At 45.1% G+C, this 27,102-nt stretch overlaps 1 long non-coding RNA gene across 2 annotated transcripts in view; it reads left to right on the top strand.

The window, feature by feature from the left end:
- The window catches only part of LOC114807894, a 113,223-nt gene extending 86,474 nt beyond the window's left edge, over positions 1-26,749 (top strand). For both annotated transcript variants that reach the window (XR_003755907.2, XR_003755908.2), the window contains exon 3: positions 26,644-26,749. This is a non-coding gene — a long non-coding RNA (uncharacterized LOC114807894). The remainder of the gene's footprint in view (positions 1-26,643) is intronic.
- The last annotated feature ends 353 nt before the right edge of the window (positions 26,750-27,102 follow it).

Raw genomic sequence — 27,102 nt, forward strand, 5'->3', positions numbered from 1 at the left:
GGCATTAGAACCCAGGTCCTTCTGACTCCCAGGCCCATGCTCTACCCATTGGGCCACACTGCTTTTCTGTCTGGAATCTGGGTGGTGGATTTCTTTAGGTTCCTTGTAGCCCTGCAGCTCCCTGACCTCCTCATACAAAGTTGAATTCACTGAAAAAAATACTGAAATGTGGAAACTGCAGAGACCAGGAATCCAGAAGAAACAAAGGAGGAAATGTGTTTTAGTGGGACATGTGTGGTGTTAAGAGCCAGTAGACCTAGGTGGTAGATCCACCACTGCCACTGTGTGTTCTTGGGCAAGTCACTTAACCTGCTGTTGCCCCTGCTTCCTCATTTTGAAAGGGAAACCGTCTCTTTTCAACTTCCCAAACGAGACCATTGATGTTAAATGCTCCGAACAGAGAGAATTATAGAAATGTAAGGTGAGATTCATCTTTTAAAATTTCTCAAGATTCAATTACTGAGAATTCAAAAAAACAATTCCATTAATCCAAAATAATTTTTAACAAAGAAATCATTTCTTTTCAGAATTGATTTGTTTGATTTTTATCACGTATTCTAAATGGATAGTTTTATATGTGTAGGGGAAGTTCAGACATGAGCGTCCCCAAACCTCCCCACCACTCACTCCGCGCTCTACTCCGGCTTTCCACCTGTCTCTAAAGAGATCTCCCATCAGTTCCTTAAAAGAAATCTACCTGCGCTTCTCTCTCCCCTCTCACCTCCTAAAATCACTTGCCCCTACTCCCCTCCCCTTCCTGACTGCCATGTTCAACCACTCACTCTTTTATGGTTCCTATCCTTCAGCTTTCAGACACAAGCTGGTCTCCCCAATTTTTTAAAAAAAGCCTTTTCTTGACCCCACGGTCACCTCAAGCTATCACCCCATTCCCCTCCTCCCTCTCCTATCCAAATCCTAGAATAGACCACATACACCCGCTGTCTTCATTTACTCTCCACTAACTCACTTGACAGTCTGCATTATGGCTTTTGAACCTTTCACTCCTGAGATTGTTCTCTCAAAGGTCAACAATAACTTCCTTTATAGTCAAATCCAAAGAATTATATTCCATCAGGATCATCTTTGATCTCTCCTTTGATATTGATTCTATGGACCACTCCCTCCTGCTTGAAACACAATCAGGCCTTAGTTTTGCTGACAATACTGTCCTGGCTCTCCCTCCTACCCTTCTTAAGGCTCCTTCATAGTTTTTTTCCACTGGCTCCTCCTCTGTCTCTACTCCTCTTACTGTGAGCATGCCTCAAGGCTCTGTTCTGGGTCCCCTACTCTTCTTGCTTTGTACCTACTCTTTCAAGGAGCTCATCTACTCACATAGCTTTAACCTGTATGTGCATGACGCAGAAATCTATCTCTTTACCCCTGACCTTTTATCTGACCTGCAATTTTGCATTTTTTCCTGTCTCCAGTGGATCTCCACTTGGCAATCGTGCCGACACCTCAAATTCACCGAACTCCTCGTCTTTTTCCCTAAGCCCAGTTCAGTCAACATCACCACCATCCTCCCCATCCCAGATTCTAAACAACCTTGGATACCATCCTATATTCTTTGCTACTGTTCAACTTTCACATCCAGTCTACTGCTATATTCTGTTGGGTTTTTTTCCTGCACAACATTTCCAGAATCTGTCCCTTACCTCTCCATCTGAACTGCTACAACCCTGGAACAAACCGCGGTCCTGTTACTGCTAGACTATTGCACTGGCCTCCTTGATGGTCTCCCAGCCTCGAGGCTCTCCATTCTATATACTACACACTGCTGCTGGGATATCTTCCTGAAGCATCCGTCAGCCCACATCTCTTCTCTCCCTTAACCCCTACACTGGCTCCCAGCATCTCTTTGCAGCAAACATAAACGCCTCACTATCGGCTTCAAGGTTCTAGACCACTTGGTCCCAACCTACATATCTGCTCTTTTCCCATTATTTCTCAACTCACTGTCTTGGATCCTCCCAAGCCAAACTTCTAGCTGTACCTCACTCTTGACTCTCCCACCTCCGATCCCTTGTTCGCGTTGTTCCCCCATTGGAACTCCCTCCTTATCGACATTAGACAGACCACAGATCTCGGTCAGTCAGTGGTATTTACTGAGTGTTTACTTTGTGCAGGGCACTGTAGTAAGCATTTGGGAAAGTACAATACAACAGATTTAGTAGATATGATCTCTGCTCAAATCCTTCCTAAAATATGCACCTTCTCCAACAAACTTTCCCCAAATTACTTCCCAGTACCATTAGCTAAATCATTCCTTCAGTCAAGTCTAGCACACACAAACACCCTCCTTAGCATTCACATATATGGATTTCTTTTTGACCTCTCTACTTGTCCCCACCATTTGACGGTGAACTCTTTGTGGGCGGGGAACAAGTCACTCAGTTTTTTTCTGTACAGTGCACTGCACCAAGTGGACAATCTGTAAATGCTATTCATTCTACTACTAATTTCCTAGTTTAATAAGTTGACTTGTCCTTATTTTTCATTCTATACCGTCTCAGTCCAGTTTGCCTTGTCTCTTCCGAATCTCTTTACAAAACTTGGCAATAGATAGTAAAACGCATTTCTGACTTTCTAAATCAAGGACAACGTATAATCTTTGTTGAACAAAAGGTCGTTTCAGGCATAAGACCACAGATGGTCCATGACTCAAGTCATTCAACGTAGGTGAGCCAAGAAGTTGTTTTACATGTGGAGAGAGGGTTGTCCATAGTCCGTAACCTTAAAAAGAAGGCCTGTATACCTGAATGAATTGTCAATTGAAAGTAAACTTGGATCATCAGAATAGTAGTCCCATTTGTGGGGATGGATCTGAATTTTCTTGGCCGTTCCATGCTACCCAACAACCTAGTATTTTTCCAAACCCCAAATTCTTTTGAATCCAGAAAACATTCAAGGAACTTGTGTGTCCTTCATCAATAAATTCATTCTATAATAACTGGAATAACTGGATTCTTGTGTGACCTCAGGTGGGGGTTAGAAAGAGAGTAGTCTTAGACATTCTGAGTAAGTTAGTCCTTTTCCTGAAACTGTGAAACCACATTCAAAATCCCTCTGGCAACAGGGAGGTTTTGTAATAAATATAGCCTTTCATTTCTTTTAGAATTATTCCGTTTTAGCTCACATACAGGGACAACTGATCCAAAGAGAGAGGAAAAGACAGAGAAACTGTCCGGTTCGTTGGGTTGGAGGTAAAGGAGGAAGAGAGAAGAGTGGAGAGACACTGAATTCTCAAGAAAGCAGTTAGTTCAGGAGAAAAAGGTGGTGCGGAGGACAGGGCAAGAGGAAAGGAAGGCTAAGGGGGAATAAAGCAGGGGAAGAAGTAGTTTCTCAGATAAAGACTATGCCACTGTAGAAAGTTGGAACTTTCTTATAACTTGAGAAATAGTAACTGGAGTTGAGCCTACATCAAACTACCTCACAAGGATGAGCAATAGGAGTGAAATATCAAATAAGAAATTAATTATCTTTCCTGGATTGAGGTAATGTATGTTTTTTAATATTGCTCTTTTGGACTAATGTCTAATTGCCTTGGTTCTGATGGTGGGGACCTATAGAGGAGATGAGAAGTTGGTGAATGTTCCAGTGAGAGCCGTCAGGTGGAGGACTGGTAAACTCCAGGCTGCAGGAGAGCTTCATAGGTGAATGTCAATTAGGGTGGCATGAGGCAAGCTTTCAGGTGCCCTAGATCCATGCCCTGTGACTTCTTGGCAGCAACAGAGAAGCAGTGTGGCCTGGTGGATAGAGCACAGGCCTGGGAATCAGAAGGACCTGAGTTCTAATCCTTTCTCCACCATTTGTCTGCTGTCTAACCTGGGGCCAGTCATTTCACTTTTCTGGGCCTCAATTACCTCATCTGTAAAATGGAGATTAAGATTGTGAGACCCAAGTGGGAGAGTGTCCAACCTGATTGGCTTGTATCTACTCCAGCACTTAGTACAGTTCCTGGCATTATAGTAAGCACTTAACAAATACCATGTTAAAAAAAAAAAAAGGTTGTGTTTGGGCATGGATATAAGTAGGTCCAGAGAGATTTGCTCGAAGCTAGAGTTTTCCCAAGATGTCTAGTTCAGTCCCAGGGTGGATTCTAAAAGGTACTTTCCCCACAGTGACTCTAGAACTTAGGTAGGTTGGGGACTGCCAAGAGAACCAATTGATGAATGTCTGGGACAGGTCCACATTATGTGCCTTTAGCCCAGATACCAAGATTACATTTGACCTTCATGGGCTGATTTGGAATCATTTAAAAGCAAATGCTGGGCTTTGTTTGACTGAGACCTAAATATGCTTTATTTCTGTCTTCCCTGTGATTTAACACATTCTCTTTGACCCTTGTCAGAAGCTCGAGCAAGCAGAACTATGCTAAATAAAGAAAAATAGTGCATTTATTTGGTTTTTTAAATGGTATTTGTTAAACACTTACTTTGTGCCAGCCATTGTGCTTAGTGCTGGGGTAGATACAAGATAATCAGGTTGGATACAGTCCCTGTCCCACATAGGGCTCACAGTCCTAATCCTCATTTTACAGACAAGATAACTGAGGCAAAAAGAAGCTGTGACTTGGTCAAGGTCACACAGCAGAAATATGGCAGAGTGGTGATAGGAAGCCAGGTCCTCTGACTCTTTCTACTAGGTCACACTGCTTCTCAGCATGTTTTTCTTAATACTTAGGGAGAACATTCTGTATCTTTTATTTCTGCATTGCATTGTGTGCAGTTTTAGAAAGGGGATTATGGAAAAGACAAGGTCCCTCTGTATGTTAAAAGTAACCAGCATGTTCTGGGGTTCTGTGAGGTTTCTGTAACTTGGATGTTGTCTGTCTTTGCCACTGACCCTAAACCCAAAGGTCTTTTCAAATACAAGTTTGTGTGGTATGTATTTTGCCATTATTACTACAAAGCAGCAGGTAATGTCCCTGAGATTTTGATCAATAAACTGGGAGGGAAGGGCAAGTAACCTCATTTTACAGATGAAGGAAATGTGATATTGATTGGTTGGGGGACTCATCTAAGGTCATACAATGAGTCAGTTTCCCAATTTAGTGCTTTACCCACTAGTAGTTCAGGTTATTATTCGGAAATATGTTCCACATTGTATAATTCCAGTGATCAAAGCCGGGGTAATTCTTTCTTCTCCAACCCTTTTTTTATGTGCTTTAAACTCAGTCTTTTCTATACAGATATTCATCAAGGAGAGGAGATATCCATTAGGAGAGGGAGAACACAATATTTAAGGTTAATTGTGAATGCTGAAGCTGTCTGATTTTCAGTAGAGTTGAAAATTGCACTTTCTATGTGCGGAGTACTGCACTAAGCACTTGGGAGAGTACCACAGAGCAGAGGTAGCAGATGTATTCCCTGCCTACAATGAGTGCTCAGTGATGTCATTACATCACCACCAACCGGAGTGGGGGTAGAGATGAATGAGCAGCTGTGGGTAGCCTTGGAAACGCCTTTTGTCTGAGTGAAGGGAGGAAGGAGGATGGAGCAGGAGTCAGAAGGACCCCCCTCTGTGATCAAGTGAAGTTTCCTGACATGCTTTCCCCTCCTCCCAACTCAGCCCTGTGGCTTGCCCCTCCCTAAGCATAAGAGGCTGTGGGGTGGGAGAGGAAGAGGTGTGGCAGGAAGTATCCCTCCTCCTCCAGTCCTGTTGGCACCCCATAAGTAAACGCACGCACACACACACACACACACACACAGCCAAGCAAACACACAAAAGCAAATTTCAACTCTACCAAACATCAGACACATTTTCTACTTTCTATTCAGTATTAGCTTAATGACCTCTCCTAACCAAGGAATCAATAAGATTCCTCCCAGAGATGAAGAGCTAGGGATAGGGCAGTCATTAGCAACAGTAATTAGTTTCTAATTGTATTAACCCCTTCTCCCCAACAGATGGGCTAACTAAGCCTGGGGCAGAAGATTCCTGGGAACAAGAGGCTCCTCTAATTTAAAGGGTAGTGTCTTCTTTAAGAGCCAGGCACACTGGCTGTTTTGAGAAAAACACCATCTTTATGCTGTCCCAAGCAGTGCTTATGTTGGTAAGGTAGAGAGGAGGTAAGTTTCAGGGACTGATCAAGGTTCCTATAAACCCAAGGCCCTGAGCTTAAGCCCTTTGAGCCCCTGTATTAAACCCAGTCTTGTCCTGACCTCAAGGAGCTTACAGTCCAATGGGGGAGATAGACACAAAATAATTTACAGAATAGCAGAAGAGGAGAATAGGAAAATGGCACATATTTACAAAGTACCATCACTCCTGCAGCTATCAAAATCCACTTTAAAGAAAATGAGTGGAGTTCAGATTGTTGATGACATTTTTATTGAAAAATCATTTGGAGGTTTTGAAGGGGGCAGATCAAATTTAGAGATTTAGAGGATTCCAAAATGGAAGTTAACTCATATGTATTTATGGATATAGAATCAACTTTTTATTTCTTAAGTTAGGTTTACAGAGCCACAATTATATAAACAATACACCTTTGATTGAATTTTCCAGGTAACTGAGGAAATCGCAGGGGCTTGAGCCCGGGTAATACAGTTCTATCTGTCAATTAATCATTTCACTAATATTGAACTGATTTTGTGATGGTATATGGATACTCTGACATAAGGATGGAAGAACTATGGATCCAAGATTACTGACTTTGGAATGAAGGCAATGTCATCAGTATTAGCATCATTGGTATTCATGGATGCATACTGCTGGTAGAGCACTGTACATAGCATTTAGGAACATAGAAGTAGAAAACATGGTTGTTCATCTCAACCATTCAATCTGTGGCACCGACAGATAAAATGATTTTATTAGAGAAACACTGAGGAGAGAGAAAGGGAGGCTAGAAATTAAGCTGAACAGCAGCATTAATGGCCACTAAGTGAAAGACATGCTTCCTCAGCCAGAAATAAACTCCCCTTAAGTGCAGCATTCATTATAAACATAGATATCTATAAATAGCTATTGGGCAAGAAGTAAAGTTAGCAGGAAGGAGCAAAACCTTCAAAAAATTTAAAATGGAATTTGTTGAGCACTTACTATGTGCCAAACTTTATACTAAGCACCGGGGTAGATACAAGATAATCAGATTAGACACAGTCCATGTCCTACATGGGGACTCACAGTTTTAATTCCCATTTTATAGATGAGGTAACTGTGACACAGAAAGCTTAAGTGATTTGCCCATGGTCACACAGCAGACAAGTGGTGGAACTGGGATTAGGACCCAGGTCCTCTGACTCCCAGCCCCATAGTCTTTACACTAGGTTATGCTGCTTCTAACATCGGTGTGGTTCGATATACTAGAAAATACTGCCCTACAAACCCAAGGTAATTGCTTACTTGCAGTGAGCTGGTCTACAGATCTTGAAAATTGCCCCAGTTTACGAAGTGTTTTCAGCTCCTCAATTCATCTAACCAAAACCCTGAAGCAAAGGAACAACATTCCCAACCACAGCACTTCCAGAATAACTTTTCCTTTCATGGTTCATCATGAGGTTAGACTACATACAAGTAACCCTATTGAAAGGCTTTGAAGAAGATCTTTTCACATGAAATTACCAGTATTTCCTACCTTGGCCTGCCATTAATGTACACAGAAAATACCCTTTGAGATAAATTGTGTCTAACCACAACCCTGCCCCAGTGCAACAGCCAATACGAAGCCTGGATTCCAATATTCCTAGGAAATGTTTGGAATTTTTGGTTTTGTGAGGCATTGCCTCCACTTTTACTTTCATTTAAAAATGTCTGTCCAGGGAGCCAACCCTCACTGAATTTGGAGACAGGCCAAGAGCAATCATTCCAGAACCTTGCAAATGAGCACTGTGTTTGCCTGATGAGTCCCCTCCCTCCCCCAGCACCCCAGTCCCCGACCTGCCTTGGTGAAAGTTTTTGTGTGGCATTATAAAATGATGGAATTTTGAGCTCTTTAGAGGCAAAGGAATTAGCATTAGGATTTTTCTTTTGTTTTAGAGAAGCCTTTAATCCCAATTAAATCATCTAAATTACAAGTAAGTGCCTTCAGGTGGACATTTGGAGGTTCGGGCTGCTTTCTGCTATGAAGCAAAATGCTTTATGACTTCAATTAGATGGATTCTGGAGATCTGGAGGGATGAAATGGGACCGGGGCATAATTGGCTTTTTTGTTACTAGACTCCTTGTGTCTAATAAATCTTCTGTTTCTATTGTAAACACTGCAGACTATTTCCTCAAGACTTTTTTCTTGAATTAAATAATCAGGCACCCAGCCACCTTGGTTAATCCTTTCTCAAAAAGAAAAGAAGCTTTGTGGAATTACTGGGCAAGGATTGCCTTCAAATACATATTAAAGCCTGGTTATAATATTTCCACTTAGTAAATCATCCATGACATAAGATCATGAATAACTTGGTACCAAAGAATTACCCACAGGACCAAAGCTTTGGACTCTTACCCTCCTTGGATACAGTATTTGGCACCAGCGTCATTAATTCACTGGCCTCTTGAATTTCATTTTAACCACAATCTCTGATTAATTTATACAATTATCCTGATGCATCTGACACCAGCCAAATCACCTCACCTCTAAGAGCCTCAGTTTCTGCCCCATGTTCCAAAGCTCTGAGCGCTGTTTTGAGGTAGCATGCATAAAATACTGGGAGTTCCTAAGGGAGAAAATTGTGTAAATTCAGGAGCCATTATTGAAGTGAGGCTATCAGTACTGTTACAACTAATAGGATTCCTAATGTTTGTAAAGGGCAAAGTAGAAGCATTTGAGTGTGAGAGTGCTGATGGAATAGGTCCAAAATTCGTGGCAACCCTCTGTATAACTTTCTTTATTTGGAAATAGCCCATTAGGCAAAGTTCCCCAAATTTCGTGTTGTGTAACTTGGTGATCTGATGGACTCACTTAAGGGGGGCTATTAGTAGCATGCCGTTGTACTACTGTACAACATGCTATTACTAGCATGCTCTTTTTGGGGAGCAGAGCACTGTACTAAGTTCTTGGGAGAGAACAGATACATTCCCTGCCCACAGTGAGCTTACAGTTTAAAGGATTCATCATTTGTTTTAATATCTATCTCCACCATGGGAACTCCAAGGACTGTAATGTTTCTTGTGGGGTCGCTGGTGGCATTTCTGTGGCTCAAAGAAGTAGTAGAGCCAGGGAAGAGTATTAGGGAGCACCTTGAGCTTCTGGGGCACCAAGGTCCCAGAGTAAAGTGGAGGTGCCTGGAAACTCTGCCAGATGATCTTATATCTACCCCAGGGCTTAATACAGTAGGTGGTGCATAATAAGCACCCCCTAGACTGTAAGCTCCCTCTAGACTGTGAGCTCGTTGTGGGCAGGGAATGTGTCTACCAACCCTGTTTCACACTCTCCCAAGTCCTTAGAACAGTGCTTGGTACACAGTAAATACTCAGTAAATATGATTGATAGGGAACAAGGCTATCAGCTTCCAGCTCTTTGGATACCTGTTCCCACCAGCACAGCCTTATGCCAGAATTTACAGAGAGGAGTCACTTGTAGATCTATTTGTGTTTACTTGCCCTCCTCAGTACTACCTTTTGGGCTGCTCTTTGGTGAAGTGGTTACATCTGTTTCCAGCAGCATGATGCAGGGTATGAGTCCTTGTGATGGCTTTATCTGGCTTTTGGGATTTGGAAACCATTTTTCCTTTCTGCTCTATGGTTTCTCCTGCTCTATGGTCATTTGACAAGTGGTGACAGTTTGATTAAAGTAAAAGGTTTTTGACAGAAAATCCATCGCAGAGGAATTTATGCACTCGATCTTCTGATTCAAACAGCAAAGATTTTGCCTGCCTAATGAAAGTTGAAATTTCAAAGCATTGTTATTGTGTTCATCTTGCTAACATATTATTCAGCGCTTATGGAGCATCAATAACTGACTCAGATTCAATAGAAAACATAAAATTGGGCAAATTTATAGGTGGAAGATTTACCTAATTAGCCATCAGTACATTCATTAAATGTACTATTCAAATTCAGATTCACAGAGATGAAGAGAACCCCAAGATAAAACATATAGAAGAATGTCCTTAAATGAGACAACCTGAATGCTTCCATATAGCCCAGAGTGACACAAACAGGTTAAGTCAGAGAGGCAGGCAGAGACTGAAACTGAGACATATATATGGAGTGGGAAATAGATTGATCACAATTACTATGACTATTCTATAGATAGTGAGTTTTTAGACAGACACATTTTAAAGGCACCTTTACAAACAATTTCAGGTAATAATAATGATGGTATTTGTTAAGCGCTTACTGTGTGCCAAGCACTGTTCTAAGCGCTGGGGTAGATACAAGGTAATCAAGTTGTCCCACGTGGGGCTCACAGTCTTTATCCCCATTTTACAGATGAGGTAACTGAGGCCCAGAGAAGTCAAGTGACTTGCCCAAGGTCACATAGCAGACAAGTGGCAGAGCCGGGTTGAAAACCCACGTCCTCTGACTCCCAGTCCGTGCTCTTTCCACTAAGCCACGCTGCTTCTCTGTAGTGCAATGTACTAAGCACTTGGAAAGTACAGAACAAGGAAGTTCTGCTTCCTGCCCACAGGGATCTCCCTAATTTCATCATCAAGGCGCTTCCATCTCTGTCAAGTGTTGTTCAGAGGTGGGGAGACAGGAAAACAGGGAGTTAACCTGACAGCAACTGCTGAGGAAGAAGGCCCAGGGATTTTCCAGTTTGCAAATCCACCTCTACCCCCACCCAAGACATTTTCCAATCATTTTCCCAAGTCGTCTGAAATTTTCTTGAGGAGATACTACTAGGAGAGAGAATTTCACCAATCCACCCCAGATCCCTAGCCACAAACAATTGCGGCTATTAACAGTTGCTTCAGCCTTTGATAACTGCTGATCTGAATGATGCTGTAAAATAGTGAAGCAGGTGCACTTTGTTCAGATTCAAATTCAAGAGAGCAGTTTAACTCATGGCTTAGTGGCAAGAGCATGGGCCGGGAAGTCAGAAGTCATGGGTTCTCATCCCGCTCTGCCACTTACCAACTAAGTGACTTTGGGCAAGTCTCTCCACTTCTCTGTGCCTCAGTTACCTCATCTGTAAAATGGGGATTAAGGCTGGGAGCCCCATGTGGGACAACCTGATTACCTTGCATCTACCCCAGTGCTTAGAACAGTGCTTGGCACATAGTAAGCGCTTAGCAAATACCATCATCATTATTATTACCAGCCCTCCTTTACATGCATTCAAAATATCACTGACAATATGAATCCACTTCAGATTGAGTTTTCTATCCCCAGTTGATGGCCATTTAAAAACATATACTACAAACTTTTCAATTATTTGAACATGTTCTTGCAAAACTAAATCTTTTGATTTCCTTTCACAATCTCACCAGTAACAAATTGAGTTATTTTCTCTGCTTTGCCTAAGTACACAAGAAAACTTTCTGTGGATACAAATGGAGGATTCCTGAATATACAAAAGGATGAATACATGATTAGGGAATGCTTTTAGGAGGAAATGGGACTTTAGTTGAATTTTGAAGTGGGGGAGTGTTCTGGGGCTGGTGGATTAGGGGGTAGAGAGTTCAAGGTCCTGAGGGCAACGTAAATAATGGAACCTAAACAGGCAGGATGAGAACTGGGTCCAGCCAGGAGATGGGCTTGGGAGGAACAAAGTGCGCAGGTAGGATGAGGTGTGCTAATACGTAAAATGAAGAGAGCTGGAGGAGAGCCTTGAAATCAATGCTAAGGAGTTTTTCTCAATGCAGAGGGAAAGCAGCATGGCCTAATAGCATGGGCCTGGGGGTCAGAAGGACCTGGGTTCTAATCCTGACTCCACCACTTTTCTGTTGTGTGACCTTGGGCAAGTCGCTTAACTTTTCTGTGCCTCAGTTACCTCATCTGTAAAATGGGGACTGTGAGCCCTATGTGGGACAGGGACTGTGTCCAACCTGATTAGCTTCTACCCATCCCAGGGCTTAGTACAGTGCTTGACAAATAGTAAGTGCTTAATGAATACCATAAAAAAATGGGCAACCAGGAGAGGGTTTTGAGGAGAAAAGATATGTGTTCTGAATGATGTTTCAGGAAGATGATCTAGGTAGCAGGGTGGCATATGTACTGAAAGGAGAAGAGTCTAGGTCCCACCTCCGACTTCTTCAACCACCTTGACCCCTTTCTCACCTTCCTTCTCTCCTTCTCTCTGCCCACTCTGATCCTTGGAGACTTCAACATCCATATGGATATTCCCGACGACGACTCTGCCGCCCGCCTGCTATCCCTCCTCGACTCTGCCGACCTCCTCCTCCACCATACCGCGCCCACTCACCGACTCGGTCACACCCTCGATCTTGTCATCTCCTACCGCTGCACTATCTCCTCACTCACCAACTCTGAAATCCCTCTCTCGGACCATAACCTTCTCACCTGCCTCATCTCTCACACTCCCTCCCCCTGCAAATCTTCGCTACTGCCCCACAGAGACCTCCGCGCTCTCGATCCCATCCGTCTTTCCAATAGCATCTCGCCTCACCTTGCCGCCCTGTCCTCTCTTCCCACTCTCGACGATCAGGTCTCCGCTCTCAACTCCACCCTCTCTACTCATCTCGACTCTCTCGCCCCCCTTTCCCTCCGCCGCTCTCGCTCCACTAACCCACAGCCCTGGATCACCTCCTCCGTCCGCCTCCTACGCTCCTATGCTCGAGCTGCTGAGCGCCGCTGGCGAAAGTCCAAGCACCAAGCCGACCTCACACACTTCAAATTTATCCTTTCCTGCCTTAACTCTGCCCTCTCCTCCGCCAGGCAAAGCTTCTTCTCCTCCCTCATCGACACCCATGCCCGTCACCCCCGCCGATTGTTCCGGACCTTTAACTCTCTCCTTAGGCCCCCTGTTCCTCCCCCTCCCCCATCTCTCACCCCTAATGATCTGGCCACCTATTTCCTCACGAAAATCAACACGATCAGGTCTGAGCTCCCCAAAGTCACCCCTCCGCCTCTCCCCTCCCCCCCAACAACCCCCTCCCCTACTTTCCCATCCTTCCCTGCAGTATCCTCAGAGGAGATCTCCTCCCTCCTCGCAAGTGCCACCCCCTCCACCTGCGCCTCGGACCCCATTCCCTCTCACCTTCTTAAAACCATCGCCCCTGCCCTCCTCCCTTCCTTAACTTCTATTTTTAACCACTCAATCTCCAAGGGCTCCTTCCCCTCTGCCTTCAAACACGCCCACGTCTCCCCCATCCTAAAAAAACCCGCTCTTGACCCCACTTCCCCCTCCAGTTATCGTCCTATCTCCCTACTACCCTTCCTTTCCAAAATCTTAGAACGAGTCGTCTACAATCGATGCCTAGAATTCCTTAACTCCCATTCTCTCCTAGACCCCCTCCAATCTGGCTTCCGTCCCCTCCACTCTACCGAGACTGCTCTCTCTAAGGTCACCCATGACCTCCTTCTTGCCAAATCCAATGGCTCCTACTCCATTCTGATCCTCCTTGACCTCTCTGCTGCCTTTGACACTGTCGACCATCCCCTCCTCCTCCATACCTTATCTCACCTTGGCTTCACGGACTCTGTCCTCTCCTGGTTCTCCTCTTACCTCTCTGGCCGATCATTCTCGGTCTCCTACGCTGGAGCCTCCTCCCCCTCCCATCCTTTAACTGTTGGAGTTCCTCAAGGGTCAGTTCTTGGCCCTCTTCTGTTCTCCATTTACACTCACTCCCTCGGTGAACTCATCCGCTCTCACGGCTTTGACTACCATCTCTACGCAGATGACACGCAGATCTACATCTCCGCCCCTGTCCTCTCCCCCTCCCTTCAGGCTCGCATCTCCTCCTGCCTCCGGGACGTCTCCACCTGGATGTCTGCCCGCCACCTAAAACTCAACATGAGCAAGACTGAGCTCCTCATCTTCCCTCCCAAGCCCGGTCCGCTCCCAGACTTCTCCATCACCGTGGATGGCACGACCATCCTTCCCGTCCCGCAGGCCCGCAATCTCGGTGTCATCCTTGACTCGTCCCTCTCGTTCACCCCACACATCCTATCCGTTACCAAGACCTGCCGGTTTCACCTCTACAATATCGCCAAGATCCGCCCTTTCCTCTCCACCCAAACGGCTACCTTACTATTACGGGCTCTCGTTATATCCCGGCTAGACTACTGTGTCAGCCTTCTCTCTGACCTCCCTTCCTCCTCTCTCGCCCCGCTCCGGTCTATTCTTCACTCCGCTGCCCGGCTCATCTTCCTGCAGAAACGATCTGGGCATGTCACTCCCCTTCTTAAACAACTCCAGTGGTTGCCTATCGACCTCCGCTCCAAACAAAAACTCCTCACTCTAGGCTTCAAGGCTCTCCATCACCTTGCCCCTTCCTACCTCTCCTCCCTTCTCTCTTTCTACCGCCCACCCCGCACGCTCCGCTCCTCTGCCGCCCACCTCCTCGCCGTCCCTCGGTCTCGCCTATCCCGCCGTCGACCCCTGGGTCACGTCCTCCCGCGGTCCTGGAACGCCCTCCCTCCTCACCTCCGCCAAACTGATTCTCTTTCCCTCTTCAAAACCTTACTTAAAAATCACCTCCTCCAAGAGGCCTTCCCAGACTGAGCTCCTCTTCCCCCTCTACTCCCTCTGCCATCCCCCCTTTACCTCTCCGCAGCTAAAGCCTCATTTTCCCCTTTTCCCTCTGCTCCTCCACCTCTCCCTTCCCATCCCCACAGCACTGTACCCGTCCGCTCAACTGTATATATTTTCGTTACCCTATTTATTTTGTTAATGAATTGTACATCGCCTTGATTCTATTTAGTTGCCATTGTTTTTACGAGATGTTCTTCCCCTTGACGCTGTTTAGTGCCATTGTTCTTGTCTGTCCGTCTCCCCCGATTAGACTGTAAGCCCGTCAAACGGCAGGGACTGTCTCTATCTGTTGCCGACTTGTTCATCCCAAGCGCTTAGTACAGTGCTCTGCACATAGTAAGCGCTCAATAAATACTATTGAATGAATGAAGATAAATGAAAAGATTGATACAATAGTTCAGTTGAAATATGACAAGAACTTGAACTTCAGTAGTGGTGGATCTTTGGGTGGAGAGGAAGGGACTGATCCACAGAATGCTTTTGAGGAAAACTGTCAGGTTTTAGCAACAAAATGGAATTTGAGAGCATAATGACAGCAAGGAGTTGAGGATGATACTAAGGTTTTGAGTTCGGGCCACAAGGAAGATGGGGTTGGTGTCAACAGAGATGAGAAAGTTGGGAGGAGAGAAGAGCTTAGGAGGGAAGATGAAAAGTTCAGTTTCAAACCTGTTGAGTTTAAGGCAACCACTGGCCATCCAAGTGGAGATGTCTTGGAAGCAAGAGGAGATGTGGGATTGGATAGCTGGTGACAGGTCAGGTCTAGAGAGGTAGCTTTGTAAAGCCATCCACTTAGACACTTAGAGAGAATAGCTGAAATCATGTGAGTCTGTGAGTTCCCCCAAGAGAGTTAGTGTATAGGGAACAGAGTAAGACCTAGCAAATAGCCTTGTAGGACATCCATAGTTGTGGGGAGAGGAGAGATGGAAGAGGAGCCAGCTAAGAAAATAGAGGAATGGTCGGAGAGGTAGAAGAACAAGGAGAGTGACGGGTCAGCAACACCAAGATCAGATAGAGTTCTAAGGAGAAGGGGGTGGTCTACAATGTCAATCAGTGGTATTTGTTGAGCACAGAGCACTGTACTAAGTGCTTAGGGCAGAGAAGTGCTCATTGGACTTGGTTATAAGGAGGTCATTGATGATTTTGGAGAGTGCACTCCAGGTGGAATAAAGGGGGAGAAAAAACCCAACTGTAATGGGTCAAGAAGAGAGCTGAGGGAGAGGATGTGAAGGGAATGGGTGTCTATAACCCTTTCAAGGAATTTGGGATAGGAAGGGAAGGAGGGAGATGGTGATAGCTGAAAGGAGCTGTGGGATATTCCCACTATTTGTAAATATTTTGTATGTCTGTCTACCTTATTAGATTATCAACTCCTCTGGGGAGGGAATGTGCCTTCTTCCAAGCTCTGAATACAGTGCCTTGCACTCAGTCGGCACTCAATAAATACCATATCTACCACAACTACTGGGCTGAGGGAGTGATTGGGGCAAGGAATGTGTCTGTTACATTGTGGTGTTGTACTCTCCCGAGGGCTTAGTATAGTGCCCTGCCCAATGTAAGCATTCAATAAATATGACTGATTGATTCATGGAGGAGCAGGCACAGTGGAAAAAAATCATCTCAGCATTAAACATAACCATCAATACTTGTACAAAGGATGTTGCTAGAACAGAGAGAAATTCCCTCTGTCCCCACTCTGCTTACCCTCTGCTGCCACAAATAATGTAAATTAATCAGTTGTAATTTTTACCATTAGCCAATTTGGCTATCAAATGAAACTGATAACATTAGGACAAGCTATAGTGCAAGCACAAGAACAGGTGTTAATTTAAACAATTATCTAAGAGTTTGTACACAGAAAATTTCTAAGTGGGAAAGATGCTTCATAGTCAACATAGTTATTAAACAAACATGTTCATTTTCCTGTGGTTGATTTATATTCCTAACAAACTCAGTGGTGGGTGGTAAGATAATGACAAGCCCAGTCATTAAACTCATTTCTGACATCCTGTTACTGCTTGAGAAGTTAGTGAGACAAAACAAAAGGATCGGTTGGCTGTAATTATTGAATGGTCTTAGGTAACTGATTTGGGGAAATTCTAGTGAGAAAAAATCACTCACACCAGCTCCTTAAGGTTGCAGGTGGTACATTTGAAGGACCACCCTCTCTGATGCCTAAAATTATTTTTTATAATCTACAAATATATGAATGAGATGAAACATAAAACAGTGTAGTATGATATCATTAGCAGATGCAGTCACAAATCAAAGGACAATTGTTTTGGGTGGGAGTCTTTACACAGCATGAGGCTCTTCACCCACACCCATGCACCTGGATAGCAATAGTCAGCAATGTCAGTTTGAGAACAAAGAAAAATCCTACTTTATAGGTATATAGTATAGGCATATATAGGTATATAAATTATACACCTATAAAGTAGCATTTTTCTTTGTTTTTAACTGGACCAAGAAAAATGATATGGCAGAGCAGAGACTGTGTTTGGTCTGATTATTTTTATCTATCCCAGCTCGATGTGCTTGGCACATGGTAAGCGCTCAGTAAGTAGCATAACACCAGCTAAAAAGAATGATGCATTTGAACAAGTGTTATTCCATGATTCTCTACTATGACTCCTTTCTGTGTGAAGGATGATATCAAGAGATGATTACAGCCACAGTGCACAGATCAATGAAACCTTTTTCATGCAGGATACAAGAAATCTTGCATCCATGTCACTAAGAGCTAAGTGTTCCTTGATAGTTAAAGCTGCCAAATGTTTGCACCAGAAGCCATTTGTGGTTTTTTAGTCACTAAGTTGCTCTGAAAGAGACAAAGATTCTAAAATGATAATAATTGTTGGTAAGAATTCAAGCCTGTATTTATTTTATTTATTTTTTAATGGTATGAGTTAAGAGCATACTAGGTGCCATGCACTGTTCTAAGCACTGGGGAAGATACAAAGTAATCAGGTTGGACACAGTCCATGTCCCACATGGGGCTCACGGTCTTTATCTCCTTTTGACAGATGAGGTAACTGAGGCACAGAAAAGTGAAGCGACTTTCCTGAGGTCACACAGCAGACAAGTGGCAGAGCCAGGACTAGAACTCAGGTTCTTCTGACTCCCAGGCCCATGCTCTATCTACTCAGCTATACTGCATTCCACACACTGCCACCAAATCAATTCTTCCAACTTTTCTATTTACATCTGGGGCTATGTCAGCTCAATCTGTTGACCTTTCTAAAATCCCTTCTAATGAAAGGGAATTCCTTTTCTCCATCTGGTTTACAAAATTTCCTGCAAGTTCCAAACATGCATCAGGAGCCTTTGGAACAAATTGAGGACCCTGTATGCCTTGGGAATGGTATGACTTTGATTTATTTGGGGCCCAGAGCAACTTCTTTGAAAATTTAAAAAAAAATCTATTCGCATATGTGACATGCAGATGGGTTTGTAGTCTCACTTTGTTTCTGTAACACATCTTGTAACAAACAGCTTCCCCTCTGTAAAACAGCTCTGAACCTGAAAATGAGACTTTGCATTGCTGGGCAGAGACTCCATAACCCCCTACTAGTAAGACCAGCTCTCATATGGCTCCTTTTATGTCATAAACTTTAATATCTTTAAAGTGCCACCTGAAGAAAAAGACCAGATATGGATGAAAACACCAACAGAAGAGATTGTCCAATTAAGTGACATCTTCTTGTTCAAAATCAGCAGGAAAATGGCCATGAAGATAGATACTTAAGGAGGCACATTCATTCTCAAGCCACTAGGCCATTTTTCACATGTAGCCCTAGTGAGGTACTAAGAATGTCAACTAGTTTTATACCAAAAAGTCCAGTTTTTAGCTGGTCTGATGCCAACCTGGTATAGATATTGCACCAGTCTGCAATCAGCCCCAATTTTTTCTATTTTTAGTGTCCCCCACCCCACCTATGCTCTGATCTGGGGAGCAGAGTGCAGAGAGACAGGAGGCACGGAGGTCATTAAGGAGGCAGATGCAGTAATCAAAGTGGGGTAGGATAAATGCTTGGATTAACATCATAGCAGTTTGGATGGAAAGGAAGGGGTGGATTTTAGGGGTGAAACAGAATTTGGTGACAGATTGAATATGTGAGTTGAATGAGAGTGATGAGTCAAAGATAACACCAAGGTTACAAGCCTGTGAAACAGGGAGGATGGTGATGCTATGTACAGTGATGGAAAAGTCACTAGGAGAACAGAGCTTGTGTGGGAAGATAAAGAGTTCTGTTTTGGACATGCGTTTGAGGAGAACAGACTCACTAGGAGGACAGAGCCTGTGTGGGAAGATAAGGAGTTTTGTTTTGGACACTTTGCATTTGAGGTGTCAGGGAGACCTATTTATTTATTTATTTTTATTTAATAGTATTTATTGAGCGCTTACTATGTGCAGAGCACTGTACTAAGCGCTTGGGATGAACAAGTCGGCAACAGATACAGTCCCTGCCGTTTGACGGGCTTACAGTCTAATCGGGGGAGATGGACAGACAAGAACAATGGCAATAAATAGAGTCAAGGGGAAGAACATCTCGTAAAAACAATGGCAACTAAATAGAATCAAGGCGATGTACAATTCATTAACAAAATAAATAGGGTAATGAAAATATATACAGTTGAGCGGACGGGTACAGTGCTGTGGGGATGGGAAGGGAGAGGTGGAGGAGCAGAGGGAAAGGGGGGAAAAGAGGGTTTAGTGGCGGAGAGGTAAAGGGGGGGTGGCAGAGGGAGTAGAGGGAGAAGAGGAGCTCAGTCTGGGAAGGCCTCTTGGAGGAGGTGAGTTTTAAGTAGGGTTTTGAAGAGGGAAAGAGAATCAGTTTGGCGGAGGTGAGGAGGGAGGGCGTTCCAGGACCGCGGGAGGACGTGACCCAGGGGTCGACGGCGGGATAGGCAAGACCGAGGGACGGCGAGGAGGTGGGCGGCAGAGGAGCGGAGCGTGCGGGGTGGGCGGTAGAAAGAGAGAAGGGAGGAGAGGTAGGAAGGGGCAAGGTGATGGAGAGCCTTGAAGCCTAGAGTGAGGAGTTTTTGTTTGGAGCGGAGGTTGATAGGCAACCACTGGAGTTGTTTAAGAAGGGGAGTGACATGCCCAGATCGTTTCTGCAGGAAGAGGAGCCGGGCAGCCGAGTGAAGAATAGACTGGAGCGGGGCGAGAGAGGAGGAAGGGAGGTCAGAGAGAAGGCTGACACAGTAGTCTAGCCGGGATATAACGAGAGCCTGTAACAGTAAAGTAGCCGTTTGGGTGGAGAGGAAAGGGCGGATCTTGGCGATATTGTAGAGGTGAAACCGGCAGGTCTTGGTAACAGATAGGATGTGTGGGGTGAACGAGAGAGACAAGTCAAGGATGACACCGAGATTGCGGGCCTGAGAGACGGGAAGGATGGTCGTGCCATCCACGGTGATAGAGAAGTCTGGGAGAGGACCGGGTTTGGGAGGGAAGAAGAGGAGCTCAGTCTTGCTCATGTTGAGTTTTAGGTGACGGGCCGACATCCAGGTGGAGACGTCCCGGAGGCAGGAGGAGATGCGAGCCTGAAGGGAGGGGGAGAGGACAGGGGCGGAGATGTAGATCTGCGTGTCATCTGCGTAGAGATGGTAGTCAAAGCTGTGAGAGCGAATGAGTTCACCGAGGGAGTGAGTGTAAATGGAGAACAGAAGAGGGCCAAGAACTGACCCTTGAGGAACTCCAACAGTTAAAGGATGGGAGGGGGAGGAGGCTCCAGCGAAGGAGACCGAGAATGACCGGCCAGAGAGGTAAGAGGAGAACCAGGAGAGGACAGAGTCCGTGAAGCCAAGGTGAGATAAGGTATGGAGGAGGAGGGGATGGTCGACAGTGTCAAAGGCAGCAGAGAGGTCAAGGAGGATTAGAATGGAGTAGGAGCCATTGGATTTGGCAAGAAGGAGGTCATGGGTGACCTTAGAGAGAGCAGTCTCGGTAGAGTGGAGGGGACGGAAGCCAGATTGGAGGGGGTCTAGGAGAGAATGGGAGTTAAGGAATTCTAGGCATCGATTGTAGACGACTCGTTCTAAGATTTTGGAAAGGAAGGGTAGTAGGGAGGTAGGGCGATAACTGGAGGGGGAAGTGGGGTCAAGAGCGGGTTTTTTTAGGATGGGGGAGACGTGGGCATGTTTGAAGGCAGAGGGGAAGGAGCCCTTGGAGATTGAGTGGTTAAAAATAGAAGTTAAGGAAGTTAGGAGGGCAAGGGCGATGGTTTTAAGAAGGTGAGAGGGAATGGGGTCCGAGGCGCAGGTGGAGGGGGTGGCACTTGCGAGGAGGGAGGAGATCTCCTCTGAGGATACTGCAGGGAAGGATGGGAAAGTAGGGGAGGGGGTTGGTGGGGGGGGAGGGGAGAGGCGGAGGGGTGACTTTGGGGAGCTCAGACCTGATCGTGTTGATTTTCGTGAGGAAATAGGTGGCCAGATCATTGGGGGTGAGAGATGGGGGAGGGGGAGGAACAGGGGGCCTAAGGAGAGAGTTAAAGGTCCGGAACAATCGGCGCGGGTGACGGGCATGGGTGTCGATGAGGGAGGAGAAGAAGTTTTGCCTGGCGGAGGAGAGGGCAGAGTTAAGGCAGGAAAGGATAAATTTGAAGTGTGTGAGGTCGGCTTAGTGCTTGGACTTTCGCCAGCAGCACTCAGCAGCTCGAGCATAGGAGCGTAGGAGGCGGACGGAGGAGGTGATCCAGGGCTGTGGGTTAGTGGAGCGAGAGCGGTGGAGGGAAAGGGGGGCGAGAGAGTCGAGATGAGTAGAGAGGGTGGAGTTGAGAGCGGAGACCTGATCATCGAGAGTGGAAAGAGAGGACAGGGCGGCAAGGTGAGGAGAGATGCTATTGGAAAGACGGATGGGATCGAGAGAGCGGAGGTCTCTGTGGGGCAGTAGCGAAGATTTGCAGGGGGAGGGAGTGTGAGAGATGAGGCAGGTGAGAAGGTTATGGTCAGAGAGAGGGATTTCAGAGTTGGTGAGGGAGGAGATAGTGCAGCGGTAGGAGATGACGAGATCGAGGGTGTGACCGAGTCGGTGAGTGGGCGCGGTATGGTGGAGGAGGAGGTCGGCAGAGTCGAGGAGGGATAGCAGGCGGGCGGCAGAGTCGTCGTCGGGAATATCCATATGGATGTTGAAGTCTCCAAGGATCAGAGTGGGCAGAGAGAAGGAGAGAAGGTGAGAAAGGGGTCAAGGTGATTGAAGAAGTCAGAGGTGGGACCGGGAGGGCGGTAGATGACAGCGACAAGTAACTGGAGGGGGTGGTAGAGGCGAATGATATGGGCTTCGAAGGAGGGGAAGGAGAGGGAGGGGGGAGGAGGGATAATGCGGAAGCGGCAACGGGGCGAGAGGAGGAAGCCGACGCCTCCTCCCTTACCGGTGAGTCTGGGGGAGTGGGAGAAGGAGAGGCCTCCGCCGGAGAGAGCGGCGGCGGAGACCGTGTCTTCGGGAGAGAGCCACATTTCCGAAAGGGCGAGGAGGAGGAGAGAGCGAGAGAGGAAAGGTAGCTTACCTGTAATAGAGCGGGGGTTCCAGAGGCCACACTTGAAAGTAGCTGTGGGTGCAAGGGGGGGAGGGGGGGAAGGGCGGGGGGAGGGGAGGGTTTGGATGGGAAGGAGGTGGCGGGGCCCTGGAAGGGGAGAGGGGGATGAGGGGTAACGGTGGGACAAGAGGACTGGGATGGGGCATGGGTCGGGAAGAGAGAAGGGGGGAGGGGGTGAGGAGGGGGTTTGGTGGGGGGAAGAGTAGGGGGAGGGGGAAGAGGGGTAGCGCTGGTAAAGTGGGGTTCTAGGGCGGGAGAGGGGAGGGGGGGAGGAGACAGAGGAGAGAGCGGGAAAGAGCTGGGCGGGAGAGGGGAGGGGGGGAGGAGACAGAGGAGAGAGCGGGAAAGAGCTGAGCGAGAGAGGGGAAGGGGAAGGGGAGGATAGGAAGGGGCGGGAGGGGGGAGGGGGGAGGAGGGATATGGCGAGGCCAGAGAGGTGGGTGGCAGCACTGACAACAATAAACAGTAATAAACGAAATCGGTAATATAGCAACATGATACAGTATGATACAATATAGTGTTAATAAAAGGGGCGATGACCAGGGTCGGGGCTAGACTCGATTAAGGGGCGACCTGATCAAACTCAAAGTCTGACGACAATAAACAATAACAAGCGAAATCGCTAATATAGCAACATGGTACAGTAAGGCACACTACAATAGTGTTAATAAGCAGGCGATGACCAGGGTCGGGGGACGAGCCGACCCTACCCGATCAGACTCAAAGTCAAGCGGCCAGCGGCCGAGAGAGTCCCAGAGCTCATGACCAAATAACCCTGTGGCGGCGGGGGGGCCCTGAGGGTCCGGGGTGGGTGGCGGCCGTAGGCGGCGGCTAAGGTAAAGTAACATGGTGAGAACAATGACGTCGTCGGCGGGGGCGGGGGAGATGAATCACCTCAAGGGGGAAGAGGAAGTGAGGCCTTCCCAAAATGGCCGCCTCAGGCAGAGTGGGGGCTTGCCAAAATGGCCGCCTCGGGCGGAGTGGGGGAGTAGAGATGTCCTGAAGGCAGGGGAAAATGCAAGACTATAGAGAAAAGAGATCAGAGCTGGAGAGAGAGATTTGAGAATCATCTGAATAGAGTTGGTAGTTGAAGCCATCAGAGTGTATGAGTTCTACAAGGGAGTGGGTTTAGGTGGAGAATAGAAGGGGACCCAGAATTGAGTTCTGAGGGACTCCCACAGTTAGGGGGTGGGAGGCAAAGCCCACGAAAAAGCTTGAGAATAAGTGGCCAGAAAGGAGGAGAACCAGGAGAAGACAGTGTCAGTGTAGCCAAGGTTGGATATTTTTTCCAGGAGAAGAGGGTGGTCAACAGTGTTGAGGGCAGCTGGGAAGTTGAGGAGGATTAGAATGGAGAAGAGGCTGTTGGATGTGGCAAGAAGGAAATCATTGGTGACTTTTGAGAGGGAAGTTTCTGTGGAGTAAAGTGGATGGAATCTAGATTGGAGGGTGGTCAAGGAGAGAGTTGGAGAAGAGGAAATGGAGACAGCAGGTGTAGACCACTCGCTCAAGGACTTTGAAGAGAGATGGGAAGTTTATCTTCTTCCTATAATAGCATTATATGTGTTTGTTCCTCCAGGCATATTTTTACCCACAGGGAATTCACCCCAAGGGATATAAATGGGTTTCAGTGATTCTTCTTGATTATCTGGTTGGAAATATTGTACTATTTTATAAGATTTAACTAGAACAAATGTTATGTCATCACTACTAAACAGTGAGGAGTATTGTTTGCTAATCTTTTTTTTTTTTTGCCTCATCCCCAATCTTTAAGAAAAAAGAAAAAAAATAGAACCAAGTCCAAATTTCTCCTGCCTCTCAGCAATGGATTTTCATTTAAAAGATATATATGTATTTGTGTGTGTGTGTGTGTGTGTGTGCACGCACATGTGCACTTAACACGTGCCAGGTATTGTACTAAATGCTGGGGTAGATACAAGCTAATCAGGTTGACGCAATCCATGTCCATAATGGGGTTCACAATCTTAATCCCCATTTTACAGGTGAGGTAACTGAGGCCCAGAGAAGTTAGGTGACTTTCCCAATGTCACACAGTAAACAAGTGGCAGATCTAGGATTAGAATCCAGGGCCTCTGATCTCTTCCAACCTGTACCGAAAACAGCAGCTCTGGCTTTAATCTCTGGCTATTTCTAATAACATGCTGTGTTTTGGCTGGGAGAAAATCCTCAGTGTTTTGGAAATGTTAAATATATTGAAAGGAGGCTTGAGTTCTTTTGACCAGTAGCTTTTCTGATTAGTTTGTCAGATCAATTTTGCTTAGGATATGGAAGTGATTTATTGCTCCAACTTTTCTGTATTTTTAACTGGGTCTCTTTTAATTGGTAGTTATTTTGTTTAATTTTGGGTCAGAGAATCCTGAGTTGAACAACTGTGCTATTATTCCTCTGAAAATTGAGAACATTATTGGAAAACATGTTTGGAAGCACTAGGTCAAACTGAAATCCCTGTGCACCATCCTTGACAATGCACCTCAGAATTACATGTGTTTCACAGTCAAACTACATTGGAAGCTCAGAAAGGGGAACAAAACCCCAAAGGTTTCATATTGTCTCCTACTACAGATTCTTGTGTTTCTCCTGTGTTCATACAGTGCAATACAAATTAATGATCCAGAGCTGTAAAAGTGTTTACACAGGTCTTGTCTTCTTGAGCAACTATGCATAAATTCACACTCATTCAGAGGGCATTTTTGATATTCTCCTTAGATCTGTCTTTTAAACATCTTTCCAAAGGCCTTCTGGTGAACCATACAAGATGAGTTATCTCAGTGCATAATGAATCTTATTATCCTATATTTTTTCAACAAAATTATTAAATAAGTGATTGTTAAATAATTCTATTACCACTGGTTTCAGGATTGTGGCATTAAATGTAGCAGAGAGAGAATTTATTTTTACAGTAGATTGTAAACTCAGTGGGGGTAGGAAACGTGTACCAACTCTGTTATACTCTCCAAAGTACTTAGTACTGTGCTGAGCATATTGTAGGCACTCAATAAATAGCAGTGATTGATTTACTAGCCTTTTCACCATGAAGAGACCCCACCGAATGTAACACAACTTGGGTAGAGCATGGGCTTGGGAGTCATAGGTCATGGGTTCGAATACCTACTCTGCCATTTGTCAGCTGTGTGACTGTGGGCAAGTCACTTAACTTCTCTGTGCCTGTTACCTCATCTGTATAATGGGGATTAAGACTGTGAGCCTCACGTGAGACAACCTGATTACCCTGTATCTACCTCAGCACTTAGAACAGTGCTTTGCACAAAGTAAGTGCTTAACAAAGACCAACATTATTATTATTATTATGGATCTGTAAAGTCTGACCTTTCCTCTTGATTTGTACCTCACAAAAAACCTAACAAATGATTTTTAAGACCTGGCTAGATCCACCCCCATTAAAAAAACACTGAGGTTTTTTTTAACATTTTTATTATCAAGATGAACAATTTGAATTACAAATTGTAATTCTGCCATGGTTGACCTAAGTTTATTTTGTACACTAGTGCATGATGAAGTGTCATGTCTCTAGACTGTGAACTCATTGTGAGCAGGGAATGTGTGTCTATTGTACTGTACTCTCCCAAGCACTTAGTCAGTGCTCTGTACACAGTAAGCACACAATAAATTTGATTGATCAATCTCAACTTTCACTATTTTAGAATGGGTTTTCTGGAAGATTTGGTCATTTTTAAATGACACATTCTTTTTTTTCCTAGGAGGTTTCCCTTCTTCTTCCTCTTTAGGTCACTGGCACAACCCTGGTCAGTTTTTACTTATTTTTTTTTTATATTATCATTCCTCTCTTTCCTCCTTAGATCTCTCCCCTCAAAATTAAGATTTGAATCATTTAGATTCTGGACTGATGGGGTTTATGAGTAAGCTGCCTAAAATTTGGGGTTTTTTGGTGTGTTGGTTTTTTTTCTGCCAACAGGCAGCTGTGGTATTGAGAGTTCATTTTGCCATTTCCCACATTTGCAAATGGAGGAAAGGAGTGATATTACTGAAAATGAAAAATACTGGCCATACAGATGTTGTTATATAAGAATCATAAAATGAAAGCTATAATGAAAGCCTCCAAATTTGAAATATTTTGGCAATTTAAATCTGATTTGTATCTGTGCTAAAAACATACTGTTAATTTTGTTTTTTTAGCCCCAAGCATAAACTGTCTCAATATGGCTCAATTAATCTTTCAGTCTCCTGAGGTTTGACATCAAAATTCCTTTTTGCTCTGTGATGGATTTTATGACTTGTGGAACTTTTGATCATCAGCCTCTTTCTCATGAGCTAGATTCTCACCACCTAAATCTTTCAAATGAGAGAATGTATTAACATTTTCAGTCCACTATTCTATTATTACTAAGGAGTTGCTAGTTACTAGGGAGCTGCTTAGTACCCACCAGTAGCTTATGCACCACAAGAATTTGCCTCAATAAATGGGCATTGCAGACACATATTTACTCAGTGCTTTGTTTGTTTCTCTTTCAGCCTTGACCAGTTTTTGACAGTGCAGCCCTGAGTTGTGTGATGAGAAATGGCTGTAGGAAACAACACCCAGCGAAGCTATTCCATCATCCCATGCTTTATATTTGTTGAGGTGAGTTCACTGTTTAAACCTCTTTGGCAACATGGGATATTTGATTTTGCTTAAAGAAACAATTAGATCTCCTATAAATGAAGTTTGGATACATTTCTGCACATAGACATTGGCAGAAAATATGGATATGTACTCTAGTCATTTTGATATAAAGGATTTATCTTTACCCTGGCAATAATAGGAGTTTGTTGACCTACCTAATAGGTCAAAATATGGGAGACCTTCCTACAAATAGTTCTCTTCTAAGAGGATGGAAAAAAGGAAGTCTTTTGGAGGATAACTTCCAATTTAATTTCTCTCCTTGAACCCAAGACTGTATTTAAACATAAAATTCCTTGTGCCTTTACATT

This window comes from Ornithorhynchus anatinus, chromosome X5 (assembly GCF_004115215.2).
Source record: "Ornithorhynchus anatinus isolate Pmale09 chromosome X5, mOrnAna1.pri.v4, whole genome shotgun sequence".
NCBI lineage: Eukaryota > Metazoa > Chordata > Mammalia > Monotremata > Ornithorhynchidae > Ornithorhynchus > Ornithorhynchus anatinus.